Source organism: Carcharodon carcharias, chromosome 15 (assembly GCF_017639515.1).
Source record: "Carcharodon carcharias isolate sCarCar2 chromosome 15, sCarCar2.pri, whole genome shotgun sequence".
In the NCBI taxonomy this organism is placed as follows: Eukaryota; Metazoa; Chordata; class Chondrichthyes; order Lamniformes; family Lamnidae; genus Carcharodon; species Carcharodon carcharias.
Window position 1 is genome coordinate 72,950,063 of NC_054481.1, and position 18,963 is coordinate 72,969,025.

The 18,963-nt window shown below is 41.2% G+C and overlaps 1 protein-coding gene across 7 annotated transcripts in view; it reads right to left on the reverse strand.

The window, feature by feature from the left end:
- LOC121287988 (inactive rhomboid protein 1-like) overlaps positions 1-17,218 on the reverse strand; it is a 393,414-nt gene extending 376,196 nt beyond the window's left edge. For 4 of the 7 annotated variants that reach the window (XM_041206191.1, XM_041206172.1, XM_041206193.1 and 1 more), the window contains exon 1: positions 17,088-17,212. The gene's annotated coding sequence lies outside the window, so the exon portion shown is untranslated. Of the gene's footprint in view, positions 1-17,087 lie in introns of all 7 variants that reach the window. The other 3 variants (XM_041206173.1, XM_041206176.1, XM_041206186.1) reach the window with 2 other exon arrangements.
- Between the last annotated feature and the right edge of the window lie 1,745 nt (positions 17,219-18,963).

Sequence of the window (18,963 nt, forward strand, 5' to 3'; positions counted from 1 at the left end):
AAAAGATCCATGATACTATTCAAAGGAAGATGGGGGAAAAATTACACTGACCAACCTTACTCCTTCAACAAACTTCACTCTGGTCACTTATTTCACTGCTATGTGGGACCATGCAATATGCACTGGCTGTCATGTTTACCTACATTACAGCAGAAAGTATTTTTTTTTAAATTTAAGTACTTAAATTAGTTGTGAATCTTTGAGATATCCCAAGTTGTAAAGATCTAAGTTGTTTCATTATCTGCTTATAACAAGCCGAATTCCCCCTCAAAATTCAACCCAAAATTGACACTTCACAATTTGTAAAATGACTGGGATTTCCCATCGCCACACCACACACCACTGCGCACCCCCCACCACCACCACCACCTCCGCTCCCCCCCACCCCCACCTCCCTCCCCCCACCCCATCTCCCTACCCACCCCTGGAGACAAAGCGCTTGGTAGAGACATCCTTTCCCTCTAATTCAGGCCTAATGCTTAGCTGCTGAAGTGCCTGGTTTCACCTGAAGTATTCAGAAGGAATGTTGATAGAGGTTTTTAAAGAGTGCTTCTATGCTTTCAAGATCTCTTGCCCTCTTTCAGGACTCTTTTCTTTGCAGTGAGTGGTCCCTCCCACCAGAAGGCTGCTAAGCATTAGACCAAGGAACCTAAGGAAACTGGTCAAGATTGGGTAGATTCAGAGAGTAGACAGAGCTCCTCCTCAAACAGCAACATCCAGGCCCCCATTCTACATCACAATGTCACTCCTACAATTGCATAATCTGTTATGAGATGTCACTACTCAACAGGTCTCCATAGCAACACAATTGTCCTCAGAGCAACTCATGCTCTGAATTTTTGCAGGCTAAGTCAGGCCAATTGGACTCTGTTGCGTTGTTTGAATGGGTCAATGGCCAACTATGAAAGGTGTCATGGACACATGAACAAAGTTACAGGTTCAACACCAAATTACAGATGCAGATTTATTATTGTATAGCAGACCTAGGATACAATACATGTCTGATTTCATAATAATTTGAATTTTTGAATAACACCAGGTATTCAAGAAAATCATATACAAAACACAACTACATACTTTGACTGTACTAACCAATGACTTTCTGAAAGAAAATCAGTAAATCGACAAAATAGTTTAAAACTTCTACAGGTTATTATTGTCAATTGGATAGAATTTAGATACGTGTTCTGGTTTAAAAGAAAATTGTGTACAGCTAGTTCACACGTACTTTTAGTTATTGCAGGTAATGCACATTGTAACCATCACAATGTGTGACAAAAGCTGTCAATAATGACAGGATAAGTGAAATAGAAAACGGTTTCAATGTGAGCAAAAAATTCTTAACCAAAATTCCCCATCGTTTTTGTTTACGAACAAGAAGGATGAAAGACATTAATAGCCACCCTCAAATTTTACCAAGTAATTCCTGCTCATACAAATTTCTTCAGATAAACTTTACAATTGCAATTCAAGTATGGGGCTTCATTGTCAAAATTTCAGGTGCAGAAGTCAGTATTCTACCCAGAATGGTTGCAAAATCTTGCAGAACCCATTAATCTCCACACCTCAATTTCCTATATGTCCCTAGCATGTAAAACACTGACAAGAGCACAAAATCATAAAACCTACCCTTTTAAATCTACACCAATTGCCAGTTAGGAATATGAGAAATTTACATTTGAGCCATGAGTGAGTTGAAACATTAGGTCTAGTGTCAGACAATCTAGGAACCTGGGTAAAATTGCATTGCTCCAAGAAATTCTGTTAATTTTAAACCTATAAAAATGAAAAATATTATTTTGGATGAAATTAACAGCACATTGTAGATTATCAAATAAATATACTATATGTACAGACAATCAAATATTGCATAGTCCAGTATGTTAGGGTGGGTCAGCCAGGGTCATTCCTAATCAGGGAAAATGGAACCCCTGGGGTAAAGTGGTGGGAAGTATTAATTTTACATTAGAGAAATGAGAAGGACATTGGGGACCTCTCGTCAGCTGTCAATCTCAGGGACAAAAAGCAGTATAAACATTTTAAGCCGATTTTCTGACCGTGTGCTCCCAAGTCAGGACTCCCAGCCACCTGTAATACATACCAGAAATTAGATGGGTGACAAACATTTATTTTTTTTTGGAAATTGTGCACAATTAGGCATCTGAATTTCTGAAATAAAAACAGAAAATGCTGGAAAAGCTCAGCAGGTCTGGCAGCATCTGTGGAGAAAGAAACAGAGTTAACATTTTGAGTCCATATGACTCTTCTTCAGAGCTGTGAAGAACAAGCACACGGGCTTGAAACATTTAACTGTAATTTTAGGGCCAGGATTTTATGGCCCCACCACGGTGTTTCTCCCCCGGCGGATGCGGCAAGCCATTTAAATCTCCATTCAGTTCAGCAAGACCGTAACAATGCCGCTGGGCAGGAAGGGCTGTAAAACCCTGGCCCAAATGTCTGAATTTCTGATAGGTAATTGGCATATTTATTTAATTCCAACATTACAATAGTGGCTGCAGCTCAGAAGTACTTTGGGACTCATTGAAAGCTGCTGCATGAACGTAAATCTTTACCGTCTCCCAAAGTTCTAAAATTGTCACACCATCAGAATAACACCAACTGCTATTCAATTATAATTTGTGCTATTACTGGAACAGAATTCATCCATAGCAAGTCTTTATTTGACTGAATTGGCAAGGGCAAACATTATAAATACTACTTTAAGGGTCAAATTGTTGGTATGGCAAAAGAAAAATATACTGGAGTCAGCTTTTAGTCACACAAGCAAATTAAGTCCAGGAGGTGTTTAAAGAACATACGATTACCAGTGAAGAGTTATAATGGCATTTTATAGATGACTAGCTAGACAAACTTCCTGCACTGACAAGGGGGAAAAAGTAAGCCAGCATGCCCCGTGACCTTGTGCATCATGCTTGCATGACCATGCGTGTGCACATATGACTAAGAGAGATGCAAGAGCAAGATTAGGCCAAGCTATAATAACCAACCAACACCTGTGCTCAAAGCTCACACATGAAGAACGCAGAAGATACCTGGGCAATTCTAGCTTTTGAATAGCATCCCACCATGAGTCACAATTGACATGTATTAGGGAAAAGATTACCTATATGGACATATCTAACATGGTCACCCATGTTTTGTTAATGATTTTAACAGATTATACAGGCACTGGGAGCACGAGAAAATTTTGGTCACTTTGCACTCAATATATTTAGTCATCAAGAACACAGTTTGAGATTCAAACCGCGCTCCTCACATGATCCTGCAGAGAAACCCACAGCAAAAAGATAGGCTTCATTTGCACAATAAACTGAAAATGTAGCTCAGGGTTTTGAGCTTATTTTCACTGTGATGTAATAAGGGGCCCTTCAGTTGTCAGAAATTTAAAAATGTGTCATAGGTCAAATGACATTTTTAATAAATTGAACCACTTGGAGCTATTTCTTGCAATTAAAATAGAAACATTCCACCGCTTTCAGGGGCTGGTCAGTGATTTACTGACAGCAACTGTTCACTGCAGCATTACTTTATTCTGACCAAAGTTTACAAAATAAATCTCAACAGGCTGCTGAATTTAATAACTAACAGAAAGCAGCTTTAGGGATTCAAATGCTAGTGAAAACAATAATGAAACGAACATATTGGGGAAAACTTATTAGTGGGGCAGCAGCACAGTTTGTGGAGAATGCTGTAGCATTAAGCATCATGGCAGTGGAAGAGGATACATTGACCCGTCATCACAGAGTCATGGCCAGAAATTATCTTTCCACATTTGTGTTACATCCCCATTTAACCCACATCATAGACCCCTGATGTGCAAAGTAGAACACTGAACTTTCAGGACAATAGCAGGTACATCACAGAACCCTGCTATTAAAACTTTGTTTAGCAGCTAAAAAATTAATGTGATGTGGTCTCATAAAATCAGCATAACCTTCTCTTAAATGTGAAGCAATTTCTTTAAACGGACATTCAAACCGAACAGTGCTGAAATGAAATTACAGGGTAGGCCACGTGTAATACATCCCTGAACATGAATCTCATTCTATGTGGGAGGACTAGATGTGGTAAAGTGAAGTTAGGGCCCTTTACTGACCGGTTTGCTCCACAACTGACTGGCGTGTAAATACAGATGTTGGGTAACAGAAGTGTAATGTGTGTTTCTTTAAAGCTAAACAGTTCACCCAAAAAGGGGGAGGATAATCCCAAATTCTATCACTTCTTGAAGTGACCACATTGTGGTAAATTCTGATACTAGTTCTCACTAAAGAGACCCAAATTCTTCATGTCTAAAGAGATGGATGCAACAGGCTGGAATACAGTTGGAAGCACAATAAAGCAGAACTTCTCCAGAATCCAGAGTGTTATAGCTCCTCACAGCTTTCATTATAAAACATCTCATTTTATATCAAAACACTTTACTCAAAATACATACTTTTCCACAAAAATGTACATCTCACCCTCATTATAGTGTTCTGAATCATTATAATCAATTAGAAAGTTACTGAAATTACACGTTATGCAATATTTAAATGAAATTGAGATGTAATCATGCACAAAGCACTGTAACACAAACTGTTCTGTTTCCAAAGACTACACTACAACAGATGGACACTAATTCCATACAACACAAACATACTGGGCAGACACTTCAGGAAAGCATTATTGCAATAAAGGGATCTCAGGTACGTTCAAACACTGGAATGCCAGATGGGCTGCAGCGGTTCAAGACAGCAGCTCGCCATCACCTTCTCAAGGGCATTTAGGAATGGGCAACAAATTCTGGTCTTGCCAGCGATGCCCACATCCCACAATAGAATAGAGAAGCAGCAAAATAGATAAATAATTCGTTATCCGTTTTGGTGATGTCAGTTGAGGGATAAATATTAGTTATGGCACCAGGGCTCCACTAACCTTTACTTCCACCTGAACAGACAGTTCAGCATCCCATCCAAGAGCTAACACCAACAGTGCAGAACTCTTAGTACACCAATGAAATATCAGCCTAGGTTTAAGTCCTGGAGTGAATGTTGAAGCCACAATTTTCTGGCTTGAGAGCAGAGTGCTACCACTGAGGCATACCAGCTTTGATTTATTAGGTTACATAAAGAGTATAGCTGGAAGCAACTGTAACAAGGAGAGATTTCTTGTGGGAATATATGTTAATAGGAACACAAGGTGTGCAAATAGGCCATCAGTAACTAGGGAGAACGGCATGCAGGTTTATTAGTGCTACCTGAAGACTGCAACATCCACGGTTCCGTACACAGTGCAACATTGAGCTCCAAAGGTTGAGGAAGCATTGTAAAGTTTTGCTGTTTCCATTTCATGCAGACATTTCAGTTGGTCTGGATTGTTCTGGTCATAATCAGAGGTTTGCCTAACACACTTGTTCTAATTATAAATCTGACCTTGGAGGAGAGTACAGCAGTGCAGGCTAATATATGGTCATTGTAGTTTAGCCTTAACCTGAACTCTCAACACCTATACTATTCTTGTCCTTGACTCAGAAGGACTGAAGACTCAACATTCCATTCCCTACAGCCACCAGAGAATTACACTTAACCCCTTGTGAGACTTGACCATAATATCTTAGAATAAACAGTCTTAGAAATGGTAAGGAGCAGGTTGTGGCCGTGGTTCAAGTGGTATTCCTAATCTCAATGGAAGCAGAGGGAAGAGGCAGTTAATGCTCCTCCAAAAGGTAGAGAAGTGTTGGCAATTGTAATAAACTTGGTATATCTGACAGGTTTATTCTTAGAAACAGTAAACTTTATTTACAGAGCTCCTGATGAAGCTACATGCTTGTACCAAAACCAAGGCTAGAAAGCTCTGCCTCCAAGATTCATGACATTACACTACATTCCTCCCCCTTTAATTTTGTTTTACCTCTCTTATTTACAAGAATATCTTAACCCATAACATATACAAATATATACAGCTCATGCAATCAAGTCTTTGAGTGGTTTTCCGATTTGGGTAGAGCGACTAACTTTACGACTGGAGGTTCTTCCAATCAATTGACTTGATCAGGAACTGCAGCTTCAGGGACATCCTTAAACAATGGCAGTTCAGAATTATTTAATGCAACAGAGACATCAGGTATGTCTATTCTTTGTCAATCTGGCACCTCAGAGATTAAAGGTTCAACATTAATTTCAGGTGGAGTAATTGGTTTTTGGAGTGTCTCTCTATTTCTTAGATGATCCATGCGTTTCCTAATGATCCGGTTTTCAACTTCCACTTGGTATGACAAAGGTCTGGTTTCAGAGACAATTATACCAGCAACACCAATCTAGATCCAGTTCCAAAATGTCACACAAATGTCTCTCCCATGGTAAATTTTTGAGCTTTACTGTGAACATCACGACACAGTTAGACTATTCTGGTTCTTCTCTACCTTCCCCTCTAAGTTAGGGAACACCAGGCTCAATGTTGTACAAAGGCGGCATTTCATTAGTAATTCAGACAGTGTCGAACCCGTAGCTGCACAAGGAGTCATGCGATAGTTGAGAAGAAATCTTGACATTCGGTTTTCTAACATTCCTCAGGATAACTTCTTCATTCAGGTTTTTGTATTGCTCTCTCTTCTAACTCACTGGATGAGGGATGATATGGTGCTGTTTTGACATGTTTAATCCCATTTAGTTCACGAATCTCTGGAATTCCATACTGGTGAAAGCAGTACCATTATCCGAAACAATGACATCTGACAGGCCATGTACGCTAAAATATTGATGCAGCTTTTCAATCGTTGCACACAATGTAGGTGATCTCACTTCATACACACCTATCCACTTAGAATACGCGATGATCTCTCAAAACATGGTACCTAAAAAAGGACCTACACAGTCTGTTTGTAGGCTAATCCAGGGTTGACCAGGCCACTCCCACGGATGCAGTGGAGCTGAAACGGGCAAATTCTGTTGTTGCTGATACTGGAGACAATGTTTCGCCATTTTTTCTATATCACTGTCTATACCTGGCCACCATGTATAGCTTTGCGCAATCATCTTCATTTTTGAAATACCAAAGGGCGGACTGTGAACCTGTCAAGAGTGGCTCTCTTTCTTGCGAAGGGATGATGACTCTTGCTCCCCACAACAAGATACCATCTTGTCAATTTAATTCAGACTTATGGGCGTAGAATAGTTTTAACTCTTCAGAGACTTTCGCATTTGACAATCCTTGCAATATCTATTCTCGGACTCTTGATAAAATTTGATCCCAATTTGTCCAATTCTTTACCTGCTTTGCACAGGCTGACGAGGAGGAATTCAACACAAGTACAGCTTCTTCAGGCACTGGAGCACGTGTAATGTTATCTTGCAAAGTAAGACGGCTGAGAGCGTCTGCATTTGCTATATGCCCAGCCGTATGGTGCATAAAGGTGTACTCATATGTCGACAAAATCAAAGCCCGTCGTTGAATTCTAGCAGAGGCTATTGGCGGAATTACTTTACCTTCACTAAATAAACCCAACAGTGGCTTGTGATCTGACACTATGGTGAAATGTCGACCATGCAAATATTGATGGAACTTTTTTACTCCAAATATTACAGATAAAACTTCTTTTTCAAGTTGTGATTAACACTTTTCGGCTGAAGAGAGGGTTCTGGAGTCACAGCCTATTGGCCTCTCAGAACCACCTTCCATCCTGTGTGACAACACCACTCCCACCCTGTAGGGAGATGGAACACAGGTTAATATTAATTCTTTTGATGGATCATAGTGTACAAGGAGATATGGCAAGTGTAAAAGCTTCTTGACTTTTACTGAAGGCTTCTTCTTGTTGTGCCTTCCAAGACCACCTGTGGTTCTTCTTCCATAAATGTAAAGGGGCTAACACTGTTAGCAAATTTGGCAAGAAGCGACCAAAATAATTTATCATGTCAAAAAAGATTTGAGCTCAGTGACACTGGAAGGAGAGGGCACCTCCTTGATTGCCCTTTCTCCTCTACGGGATGCTACTCTTGGACATCCACTTGATGACCCAAATAAGTGATTTCAGCCACCTCTCTTTTTTCAATCTTGCACTTAGCTCCAAAAATCTCCTTTAAACCTCTTCCAGGTTGACCAAATGTTCAGCCTCCATTGATCCTATGATCCAAGTACACTACAGCTCGGGGAAGTCCTTGCAATAGGCTTTCCATGGTTCTTTGGAAAATCACACAGGCAAATGATACACCAAAGGGTAGGTGTGTATATTGGTATAGGTACTTTGGCGTTGTTGATGGTTACATACCCACTAGATATGATTTCCAGCTCTAGCTGTTGGCATGCATGGCTCAAGCCCAGTTTGGAGTAGGATTTTCCTCCTGCAAGCTTAGTGTACGAATCTTCTATCCTCGAGATGGAATATTTATCTAATTTAGCAGCCTTGTTCACAGTTAATTTGTAGTCTCCGCAAATGCGAATGGTTTGATCTGGTTTCATCACTGGAACTATGGGTGCTGCCCACTCTGAAAATTGGACTGGCTGGAATATTCCTAACTTCTCTAAGAGGCAAAATTCTGCACCCACCTTCTCCTTCAGGGCATAAGGCACAGGTCTGGTCTTAAAGAACTGGGGTGTCACCTCCAAATCTACATATATTTTTCCTTGTAGGCCTTTTACCTTTCCCATTTCGGAATACTCTGTCATGCTTTTTTAAACAGCTCAGGAATTCCTCCTGTTCTAACTTGGAAAATTTCAGACCAGTTGAGTTTAATTTCTTTTAACCAATCACAGCCCAGAAGGCTAGGTCCTTCACCTGCTACAACAATCATGGAAACTGGGCTGTCTGTTGCCTGTAAGATACCGGTACAGAGGCAATGCCTTTTACCTGTAATGACTTTCCAGTGTACATCTTCAGCTAAGCCGTAGTTTTCTCCAGATTCAGTGGCTGGGTACCTTCACTTGGGAATTTAAATGTGTGATCTCCCAGCAATGTGGTCGATGCTCCCGTGTCAACCTCCATGACCAGAGGTTTCCCATTCACTTGAAGAGTAACGGTGATTGGGTCAGTTTTCACTGCTTTGACATTGTAAAGGGAGTAGATATCAGTGTCATTTATATTGTGCACTTCAATCATCTTGGTCTACAGTCTGATTGGCTGTCTTGATTTCACTCTGCATTGCTTTATAACATGCCCTTTTTTGTTCTACCTCTTTAAACCTGCAGCTTTTGGGCACATGATTATTCCCACATCAGTAACACTTTAATTTCTGAATCACTGGCAAGATGTTTCCAGCATTTCTTTTTGTTTTTCGAGCAGTTGGCACTGCATCCTGATCCGCGGTTGTCTTCCTGGTTTTCCTGCCACGCCCGGCAATAGGTTCCCGCCCCAACTGAAGAAAAGTGCCATTTGCACACTCTAAAACCTGTGAGTCCCTCTCAGCACTCTCCATTGCTAGCGCTATCTCCATGATGCGTTTCAGGTCAATATTAACTTCTGCAAGTAAATGGCACCGAATGGCATTGTTGTGCATGCCGCAAGCCAAACGATCTCGCAACATGTCATTTAGTGTATCTCCAAAGTGCTCCGTAACTGTTTTAACTGATTGACTCACCCAGAGCCCTTACTCTAGAGTTGAATTTGAATCTTTGCATAATCACCGATGGCTTAGGTCGGAAATGTGCCCTTACGAAGTCTGCTAGCTCATTAAAGGATCTGGAATTTGGCACATTCAGGGCCGTCAGACTATGGGTGAGGTTACATGTCTTGCTCCCGCAGACACTTAGAAGAATTGCTTTCTATTTCTCCTCCGCCGTTACCTCGTTTGCCACAAAGTAGAAACCTGGGTGCTCTATGTACTGACTCCAGTCTTCCATGGACGAGTCATATGGGTCGATTCTGCCAAAGAGTGGCATGACTGGTGAGTATACTTTTCAAAATATTCACATTCGCGAGGCAAGGTGCAGCATGGGAGCTATTTACCTTACCACCAATTTTAATAAACTTGGTGTATCGGACAGGTTTCTTGTTAGAAACAGAAAACTTTATTTGCAGAGCTCCTGATGAAGCTATGTGTTGAAACCAAAACCAAGGCTAGAAAGCTCCACCCCAAGACTACCTGCGCTTAAGGCGGATTCATCTGTACCATCACATGGTCCCCAAAACAGTACGAAAGGCTTTACTTACAATCACTACAGTAATCCGTACAGCTCAAGCAACAGTTCCCCTGCTGAACAAGTAGAACAGCTAATGTGTGTCAAAATTCATATAAACAAAATATCAAACAACTAAATATGCTATACCCCACCCAGTCAGACAAAACTCAGTCATAACTATCTCTGTTACAAAGTTACTGAACCTTGCTGTTCCATCTATTAAATTTTCATTTCAGGTAATACACTGTATTTCAGCCAATTGTAATTCAGCCAAGTGCACAATGCAAAGCTTGGCATTGATCATAAAGAGCTCTTTGTAGGGAAGAGGGTGCCAAACAGACAGTAAAGATTAAGGGGGAAAGAGATAGATTTTTAAGATACTTTTCAAAGAAGCAAACAAAAAGGCAGCAACTCAAACATGTTCAGGAAGTGGTTTCCAGAAAGTGGTTTTCAGAAAGCAGGCACCCTGAAAGAATAGCTTCCATCAGGCAAGAGGCATTCACTAAAACCAAAGCAGAGGTGAGGCCAGGGTAGAAAACTGGAAATAGTTTAGATAAGATGCATCAATGTCATGGAGAGATCTGAAAATGAACAAATTGAAGCTGCTGTACCAAGTGGCTGAGAATCCTGGATCCCCGTGAGGAAAACACTTCAGGAATGCAGCAACCCGTGTGCAAGAGAAGACATGAACCATGGATCATTCAACTAACTGCAGCTCGAAAAGGATGCAGTGATTCAAGAGCAGCTCAAAGAAACGTCTAAAAGCAAGTCAATTATATATGTAAAATACAAATCAAATTAGCCAGGAATGCCAAATGAAGAAAGCTACAGGGCAAAATAAGTGAATTTGGTTCCAGATACAAGCTATTTCATTCAGTGGAGAACAAAAGTTGTACAACATGCCAGTGTCAGGACTTCTTTGCCAGTTTGTCAGAACTGTGCTGAACAAGATAACAGAGCAAGATCATTAAACCAGCACACTGCCTCTCTCTAATTTCCAGTAAAGCTAGAGTTGAAAACTTAAAGCTCAACATTCTCCCACTCCCTGCTTCTTCAGCCACACACAGTTCATACTCTATTGCACAAGTATGTACACGTTGCTAATTGATAAACCAAACTGTATTTGTAGCAAAATGATGAGCGAGCTACCCTTTAGCTTTTCATTCATAATTACACACTAGTTAAAATTCCAATATGAAGGCTGATGCTTTGCTTTTAAGAACATGGTTTGTATTCTGAAATTGTATGAATCCAAAGAGTTTTTTTTTGTAAATGTGAACTGCTTTTGCTTCACTGTTACACAATGTTTTCTTTAGCTATACAGGTAATAGTTACAGCACAATGTTGACAATAGGACTGCTTTGGAATATGGTTATTACTCAGTACTAATTTCCTAAAGCAGCTATAGTATACTTTACTAAATGGCACCACATCTTTTGCCCAAAAATGCAGTTAACCTTTAACTAGCTTCTAGAACAATATTAAAACTGATGGGAATTTTCCAATGTTAATTATAAAGATAATTTAAGGAAATCTGAATAAAACATCTGGAACAATTTCTGAATTAAGTTCAACTGTACTGCACTAATACAGTAAATTAGACTGATGATGATGTGCAGAGAGCGATAGGCATAGGTTTAACTCACCAAACAGGTTAAATACCAAGTGTCAGGCAGAAGAAAGAATAGAGAAAAATCAGACAACTTCCAGAATGGTAGAAAGCAGCTTTTTCCCTTGTATAATTAATGTTATCCTAAACCCTTACAACAATCAAAGCAACAAAAAAAAACTATCAAATAGAGTTGCTAACACAATGGATTAAAACAGTCTATTTACTGAGATCTAGGTTCAAATCCAGTCCAAATATAGCATGGAAACAGTCTGTATTCTGTTCCCAGGGGATGTGAATCCACCCACAGTTCACAGCTTGTGTTTGTAACGACAGTTCAGTCAGGTGTTGCACTGAACAAAACGAAAGCTCACAGTAAGCACACAGTAACACAAGCTTTCCATAAAGAGCAGTGATGTAAAGAATGAAGTTAAAGAGTTAGGACCCAGCACACAGCAAATCCTATCCTCAAACTGCTTTCTTTTCCTTCCTCATCTCATCTGGTCTGATTTTCACTTCCCCTTTCCTGTGTCCTTCCCCCTTTCCCAAAGATGTGATTAGGTTCCACATGTACCAGGCCTCCTCCAGCATCTCATCCAAGTGCCCACTTTTTAGGTGCGCAGCGAGACAGTGAGTGTAATCATTCTTTTTAATAACAGGGTCATCACTACCTCATCTCATCCACCTCCTCTCACCCCGTGACCACATGCACACTTCCTGCATTGTCATTAGAGACCAAACTAGAATGCGAATTTTTTTTTAAAATCCTCAAGAACCCCAAGCACAACTGGCATCCTAATAACGGCCAATGCTAAAATCGGCTATTTCAACACAAATTAGGGACATTATGATGACTGAATAATAAGTCAGATTCTATTTTTACTATATACAGTTGAAAGATTTCTGACAGCTGTTTTTTGTAATAAAATGTTGCGATTCTGTCCACTTTTCTGCAAAAAGCTATGGCCTAGTTTTGTCTGGAGGTGAGCTTCATGCATGTAAATGGGTTTCCATTTAACTGCAGGGGTCCTTTGGGTGCGCTGCTGGCAATGGGCAGGTTGGAAAGCCGATGACAGCAGCTCGGTATATTAAGGGAATAAAAGAGACCATTGAGTTGGGGGGTGATAGCACAGGGAGGATCAGACAGTGGGTTTTGGGGGGTGGTGGTGGTGAAGAGGGAAGCAGATCTATTTACAGGTGGAGGATGGTATTTAATTGTGCAGATTGTTGGGTGCAGAAGGAACATTCCTGTTCCTCCTGGCCCACAAGCAGTGATGTATGGGCACTTACCTCATCAAATCCGTCTTTCCACCTTCTTTAAGCTACCAAGTTCCCCAAAGTCTAGGAAACCCAGCTGCTGGCAGATAAAATTAGAATGACTATTAAAATTAAGTATTTTGGGTCTCATAGTAAATCAATAAATTATAGAAACTTTAAAAAAAAGCACATAGCTCATTACAGTATTCAAATATAAGCTGGTTGGTTTCCTGCCCCTCATCTTACTCCCAATAAAATTGGAAGCGGGTGGATTCAAGGCAGGTTGGGTACCTGTTTCAGAGTGGTTTTTTTGCATTTTAAGTTTTGACACAACCGCAGTCATGTGTTTCTGGGAGTTAAGGTCTAGTCAAATGAATTAGCAGCCTGGGTCATTTGGAAAATTGACCTCATTTACCTCACTGAAGTAGTGTAGCAAAATACCATCATTAACTGTTATTCTAGCAAAGATTCCATTTCACAAACCTGGTCACTATACTCAGTCTATTTTGCATTTGAAAGAACTTTTCAAACTACCTTCTGAAAGAACATTTTTTAATTTCAGTACCTTTGGAGGCTAGTTAGACTGTTCAACATAGAAAGAGGCCTATGTAATTCTGCAGATTTCCCTTTACAGATCAAACAGATTTACCCACTTATTTAACACTTTTGCAGCCTATGTAGCATCTATTGTCATGCCCTGTTTCCACTTCCAGTGACTCCATTTCATCCTCCATTCCATTCTCTCAAGCAAAGCATAGTGTCCTTCACTTTTCTTGCCATATTCAATTTGAAATTTCTCATTCCCATTTTGATATCTTTTAATATTGTCAGTCTTAATTCTGTGACACTTTCCTTCATGCCCTTAAACGTTCTTCCTTGGAGTTGCTTGGTAGGCTCCTTCAACCAGGCTATATCTTCAACTTTATATTGGCTCATATTCGCCCACTGCATTCAGATCAGCTTGAAGCTGATTGAACCACTCTCCAAGCTAGATACAAACCTGTCAAGAGCACTCTTCCACAACTTCTCAAGTACATAATGTTGGTCCTTTAACTGTTGACAATTTTGTTTGGAAGCACTGGGACAATGAAAATTAATAGGACAGTGCAGCAAAATCCTTGCATAGTCTTCCCAAAATCTGTATTCAGAGTAACTTTTCCATAAATTCAACCTAATTTTAAATTTTCAATGGATTTTTACATTTCTAATATTTTATGTTTTCCAAATTGAATAAAAAACCCACTAAGCTGCATTTCCAGTTCAGTAGTTTGGTTATAAAGGAATTTGCTTTTGGTTCTTTATTCCTCCCTTGAAAACAATGAGACCACTAATCCACACAATAGAATCATCCTGGTGTGATGAGACGTAGTTTCCCTAACCCTCTCATACTGCTACTGTTTTCTGCCAAAGTGGTATAACTTTGCTTTCTTACAGCTGTGCATGTTAAATTATCACTTAAACACAATGATCATTTTCCCCACCAATGGTACTGTGGCAGTGAAATATGGGTTTAGGCTGTAAAAAAAAAATGTTGAACTTATTCTTTTGCATTGTGTTGTTGAGAATTATGATAACCATAAGTGTAGAAGGATTGGTGAAATACTTCGAGTAGATCAGCATTGTAAATACACAGTTGGGCTTCATTAATAAAACTAGGATAAGTGATGCAGCCCCACTGTCACAATTTACACAATTGCAGCTTTATTGGAGATGTGGATAGAATTAATTTTTCCCCAAAATTTTAAGTCATCACCCAAGTTTAGATTATATTCAGATAAAAATTTCGATGAAACATTAACTCTGCTTCTCTCCCCTCAAATTCTGCCAGACCTGAGTATTTCCAGCATTTTCTGTTTTTATTTGTAGATTATGTTTCTTTGACATTGATAGCCTCTACCCCAGAGGCCCATAGAAACTGACCACAAAAATTGTTTTGTTTTTAACTCAATCATAGGATATGGGAGTTGTAGTAAGGTCAGCATTTATTGCCCATTACTAAATTGCCCAGAATTGAGCAGCCATTTCAAAGGGCAGTTGAGTCAACCACATTGCTGTGTTAAGAACAAAAAAAAGTGGTAAAATAAAAGCAAAATGCTGTGGATGCTGGAAATATGAAATGAAAACAGAAAGTGCTGGAAAATCTCAGCAGATCTGGCAGCATTTGTGGAGAGAGAAACAAAATTGTTTCGCATCCGTATGACTCTTCTTCAGAACTCTAAAGAGCCCTAGAAACTCAAAATGTTAATTGTTTCTTTCTCCACAGATGCTGCCCGACCTGCTGAGTTTTTCCAGCATTTTCTGCTTTATTTTATATTTAAAAACTGTGGGTCTGGAGTCAACATGTTGGCCAGACTGATAAGGACAGCACATTTCCATCCCAAAAGGAGATTAGTGAATGAGATGTGTTTTTAAAGACAATCTGATATTTCATGGTCATCATTACTGATGTTATCTTTTTATTCCAGAGTTATTTAATTAATTGAATTTAAATACCCCAGTTGCCACGTTGGGAATTGAACTTATGTATCTGGATCAGTAGTCCAGGCCCCTGGATTACTCAACCCTGATAACCATGCTACCATAGTAGCACCAATAGCACTATAACATCAACACAACCACATTTGTAGAGGAAAGACATTCATACTTACAAAATGATGCATCACTCCTCAACTATCCAGGAAAATATAAACTAAAAATATAGGAAAGCACTTGAGAGAGATTGTTGGGATATTCGATGCACATTGTATAAACAGAATGCACTTCAGGCATTGATGCTTTACATTCAATAAATCACTCGGGTCATTGATACAACTCAACTGCGCCTGAAGCACTTTAGTTATTTAGTTGGCGTCAGTCCACATGTGGTTCTGTAAACCACTCGTCCCCAATGTATATCTCCTATAGATTGCTTTTAGCAAACAAGGCACAGCACTTGGCTTAAATCAAAAAATTAGGAAACTTTCATCATATTAAAAAACACTAAGGCAGGCAAACTCCACATGTGGGGAATAACATACTGCAACAATTCAGGGCATGTCCACCCACACTGCAGCTGAAACTCCATAAAGAAACTTGCTTTGAGGGGAGGATAGGGAGGAGTTCCAAGTATATACAAACTTGAAAGTTTTAAAGATCAGAAACAATTATTATAAAGCGTGTCAGTGTCACACAATTATTTTCAAACCTGGCTGAAACATTTTCAAGAATAGTTTAAAACCCCTTTAAGAGCATGCCACAAACGGAACTAGAATTTCAGCAGAACTATTTCTGAGCTACTGTTAAAATTGTTCCCATCTCATTAATCATTATTAAAGTAATGGCCAATCCACTTGACAGAAAATACCTCATTGAAGCCCCGTTCTACTCAGATGTGCAAGGAGCTCCCCAGCCAGGGAGTGGCAGCAGATTAGCACAGTTCACAACATGGGATAAAACTATCCCCCTCGTAACCCCTCCATACCCCCAACTCCCATCAATCCCACTCACCCCTATCCACACCACACATCATTCCCCCCTCTCAATCCCCTTCACCCCACCCTCTCACAATCACCTACACCCAATTCTGACCCCCACCCCCTCTCAATCCCCTTCATCCCCCCAAACCCCCCCTCACCCCCACAAGCCCCCCAACCCCTCTCACCTCCCCACTGCCCCTCTCAATCCACTTCACACCGCACCACCCCCTCTCTCCTCTCAATCTCTCTGACTCCCTCCCGTGAAGAGGCAGCAGGTTACAATGGCTCCTGGCTCGGGGTTGAGTGCTGGTTAATGGGGGACAGTGGGTTAGAGTGCTGGTTAGTGGGGGACAGCGGGTTAGAGTGCTGGATGGTGGGGGACAGCGGGTTAGAGTGCTGGTTAGTGGGGGACAGCGGGTTAGAGTGCTGGTTAGTGGGGGACAGCGGGTTAGAGTGCTGGTTAATGGGGACAGACTCCCGCTCAGTGGGCTGTGTTGAGAGCGGAGCCTCTCCCTGGGGCTGGTGTCCCGAACAGGCAGCCGCTTCCTGCAGCAGCCCCGCCGGGAGGGAGGGTTGCTCGGAGCTCCTGTGAACCGGCCCCGCTCCTACAATCATTAGCGGGAAGCCGCTAAAACAATCAGCCGCAGCCTTACCTTTCCGCAGTGATCGCCCGATATTGGCACCTTTCCGACCGCTCGCTTCCCTCTCCCACTGACCAGGGTTAAAACTCTGAGACCGAAAGATTCAAGAACATCTGATCTGACTGCCTGACGTCAGGGAGTTACTAAAAAGGTTCCAGTCAAACTTCAAATAACTTCCGCACTGCTTAAAGGGGCTGGCCGGGCACACACAGTTTATTTATTTGCCGATACAAATGAGCAGATGGTGAGCCGCCTTATCCTTCATGAAGTAACTTCATAAATGCTGTGACTCACAATCATCGAACCTGACAGCCCAGGAGGACGTTATTCGACCCATTGAGTTGCTGCTGTCTCTTTGAAAGAACTATCCACTTCACTCATACCCCCTGACCTTTCCCCATCGCTATTCCTAACTTTTTTCTCCAATGTTTATTCACTGAAGGTGAAGTTTTGGTGTTATGACACAGTTACATCTGGGATTTATGACATCTGGGTGGGGATTGTTTTTTGAAATAATGATCTAGGTAGAAACCTGAAATGCAAACAGAAAATTCAGAAAATGTGAAGTAAAATCAAACACAATAAAATTCATTTCTGATGATGAGCCACAACCAAAGCATAACCTTTACAATTGCTAAAGAGTTGCTGTGTATTTTTGCTCAATCTTTTCCTCCTCCCTTAGTTTTCTCTCTGTTTTTCTACCTTATCCCTCCTCTGGTGATGATTCAAGTTGAGGTACATCTTCACGGGCTTTAGTACCATTAGCACTAGGAAACTGTCCTTCCCAATGTTCATGTTGGTAGGCAATATGAGGATGCATCACAGTGACATCCATTCCTTAGCCAAGCCCATGCATAGGCGCTTTCAGTACCAATTACTGGGTGAACTTGGAGGCAGGAACCCTGGTTCATTGTTCACTTCTCTAAACTGGGGACCTGCGCCACCATCCATTGCCTCCTGCACGATGACATGCGAGCCTTAGCAACAGATCAGCCACAGACCCAATACGAGTGCAAACTGGGGTCAAGCAAGGCAATTGCACCAACGCTCTTTTCCATGTTCCTCGCCACACCACTCCAACTCATCTCGTGAAACTCCCCGCGGAGTGGAGCTACTCTACAGGACAAGTGGGAAACTATTCAACCTACGATGCCTCCTTTCCAGAACCAAGATCACCCCAACCTCTGTCATCGAGCTGCAGTATGCTGACGATGCTTACATGATGCGCACACTCAGAGGCCAAACTCCAAATTATCGTCAACGCATTCACAGATGTGTAGGGAAGAATGGGCCTTAAGTTAAACATCCGGAAGACAAAGTCCTCCACCAGCCTGCTCCTGCTGCGCAACAATAACCCCCAACTATCCAGATCCATGGTGAAGCATTGGACAACGTGGATCATTTCTCTTACTTTGGGAGCCCCTCCTCAGTGAGGGCAGACACCGATGATGAAACAACACAGCCTTCACTGTCCCAGCGCAGCCTTCAGCTGTCTGAGGAAAACAGTGTTTGATGACAAAGACCTGAAACCCAGCACCAAGCTCATGGTCTACAATGCGACCTGCCCTCCTGTATGCATCAGAGACATGGACAACATACAGCAGATACCTTATATCCCTGGAAAAATAAAATTCCTGCAAATTTAATGGCAGGGTAGGTACTCCAATATCTGTGTCCACTCTCAGGCCAACACCCCCATTGTCAAGACACTGGTTATGGATCATCAGCTATGTTGGGTGGGTCCACATGTCTGACACAAGACTCCCAAAACAAGCTCTCTATTCCAAACTTCCAAACACGGCAAACGGTTACCAAAGGGGCAGAGGAAACCTTTCAGGGATGTCCTCAAAGCTTCCCTGAAAAAATGCAACACCACACCATCTTGCTT